Below are 2,974 nucleotides of genomic sequence, written 5' to 3' on the forward strand. Positions count from 1 at the left end.
TCTTGAGCCGGGAAATGGCGCAACTCAAGAAAATGTTCCTGAGGTGCCAGCACCGACTAGAGAGGATGTTAATGATAATAATCAAGATACTTCTGATCTAGCTTCTACTGAAATTCGAAGGTCCACAAGGACACGTTCCGCACCAGAGTGGTACGGCAACCCTGTCTTGGAAATCATGTTGTTGGACAACGGTGAACCTTCGAACTATGAAGAAGCGATGGCGGGCCCGGATTCCGACAAATGGCTAGAAGCCATGAAATCCGAGATAGGATCCATGTATGAAAACGAAGTATGGACTTTGACTGACTTGCCCGTTGAACGGCGAGCCATAGAAAATAAATGGATCTTTAAGAAGAAGACAGACGCAGATGGTAATGTGACCATCTATAAAGCTCGGCTTGTCGCTAAGGGTTATCGACAAGTTCAAGGGGTTGACTACGATGAGACTTTCTCACCGGTAGCAAAGCTAAAGTCCGTCCGAATCATGTTAGCAATTGCTGCGTTTTACGATTATGAAATATGGCAAATGGACGTCAAAACGGCATTCCTCAATGGTTTCCTTAAGGAAGAATTGTATATGATGCAGCCGGAAGGTTTTGTCGATCCTAAGAATGCTGACAAGGTGTGCAAGCTCCAACGCTCGATTTATGGGCTGGTGCAAGCATCTCGGAGTTGGAACATTCGCTTTGATGAGATGATCAAAGCGTTTGGGTTTACACAGACTTATGGAGAAGCCTGTGTTTACAAGAAAGTGAGTGGGAGCTCTGTAGCATTTCTCATATTGTATGTAGATGACATACTTTTGATGGGAAATGATATAGAACTCTTGGACAGCATCAAGGCCTACTTGAATAAGAGTTTTTCAATGAAGGACCTTGGAGAAGCTGCTTATATATTAGGCATCAAGATCTATAGAGATAGATCAAGACGCCTCATAGGTCTTTCACAAAGTACATACCTTGATAAGATATTGAAGAAATTCAATATGGATCAGTCTAAGAAGGGGTTCTTGCCTGTGTTACAAGGCATGAAATTGAGCTCAGCTCAAAGTCCGACCACGGCAGAAGAAATAGAAGAGATGAGTGTCATCCCCTATGCCTCAGCCATAGGTTCTATTATGTATGCCATGCTGTGTACCAGACCTGATGTAAACCTTGCCGTAAGTTTGGTAGGAAGGTACCAAAGTAATCCCGGCAAGGAACACTGGACAGCGGTCAAGAATATCCTGAAGTACCTGAAAAGGACTAAGGAGATGTTTCTCGTTTATGGAGGTGACGAAGAGCTCGTCGTAAAGGGTTACGTCGACGCTAGCTTCGACACAGATCTGGATGACTCTAAGTCACAAACCGGATACGTGTATATTTTGAATGGTGGGGCAGTAAGCTGGTGAAGTTGCAAGCAGAGCGTCGTGGCGGGATCTACATGTGAAGCGGAGTACATGGCAGCCTCGGAGGCAGCACATGAAGCAATCTGGGTGAAGGAGTTCATCACCGACCTCGGAGTCATACCCAATGCGTCAGGGCCGATCAAGCTCTTCTGTGACAACACTGGAGCTATTGCACTTGCCAAGGAGCCCAGGTTTCACAAGAAGACAAGACACATCAAGCGTCGCTTCAACTCCATTCGTGAAAATGTTCAAGATGGAGACATAGAAATTTGTAAAGTACACACGGACCTGAATGTAGCAGATCCGTTGACTAAACCTCTCCCTAGGGCAAAACATGATCAACACCAGAATTCCATGGGTGTTCGATTCATCACAATGTAACCAGATTATTGACTCTAGTGCAAGTGGGAGACTGTTGGAAATATGCCCTAGAGGCAATAATAAAAGCATTATTATTATATTTCCTTGTTCATGGTAATTGTCTTTATTCATGCTATAATTGTGTTATCCGGAAATCGTAATACATGTGTGAATAACAGACACCAACATGTCCCTAGTAAGCCTCTAGTTGACTAGCTCGTTGATCAACAGATAGTCATGGTTTCCTGACTATGGACATAAGATGTCATTGATAACGAGATCACATCATTAGGAGAATGATGTGATGGACAAGACCCAATCCTAAACATAGCATAAAGATCGTGTAGTTCGTTTTGCTAGAGTTTTGCAATGTCAAGTATCTTTTCCTTAGACCATGAGATCGTGTAACTCCCGGATACCGTAGGAGTACTTTGGGTATACCAAACGTCACAACGTAACTGGGTGACTATAAAGGTAGACTACGGGTATCTCTGAAAGTATCTGTTGGGTTGACACGGATCAAGACTGGGATTTGTCACTCCGTATAACGGAGAGGTATCACTGGGCCCACTCGGTAATGCATCATCATAATGAGCTCAAAGTGACCAAGTGTCTGGTCACGGGATCATGCATTGCGGTATGAGTAAAGTGACTTGCCGGTAACGAGATTGAACGAGGTATTGGGATACCGACGATCGAATCTCGGGCAAGTAATATATCGATAGACAAAGGGAATTGCATACGGGGTTGATTGAATCCTCGACATCGTGGTTCATCCGATGAGAACATCGTGGAGCATGTGGGAGCCAACATGGGTATCCAGATCCCGCTGTTGGTTATTGACCTGGGATCGTCTCGGTCATGTCTACATGTCTCCCGAACCCGTAGGGTCTACACACTTAAGGTTCGGTGACGCTAGGGTTGTGAAGATAAGTAGATGCAGTAACCCGAATGTTGTTCGGGGTCCCGGATGAGATCCCGGACGTCACGAGGAGTTCCGGAATGGTCCGGAGGTAAAGAATTATATATAGGATGTGCAGTTTCGGCCATCGGGACAAGTTTCGGGGTACCCGGTATTGTACCGGGACCACCGGAAGGGTCCCGGGGGTCCACCGGGTGGGGCCACCTATCCCGGAGGGCCCCTTGGGCTGAAATAGGAGGGAACCCAGCCCTTAGTGGGCTGGGGCGCCAGCCCCCCCAAGGCCCATGCGCCTAGGGTTGGGGGGG

This window comes from Triticum aestivum, unplaced genomic scaffold (genome assembly GCF_018294505.1).
Source record: "Triticum aestivum cultivar Chinese Spring unplaced genomic scaffold, IWGSC CS RefSeq v2.1 scaffold48465, whole genome shotgun sequence".
Lineage (NCBI taxonomy): Eukaryota > Viridiplantae > Streptophyta > Magnoliopsida > Poales > Poaceae > Triticum > Triticum aestivum.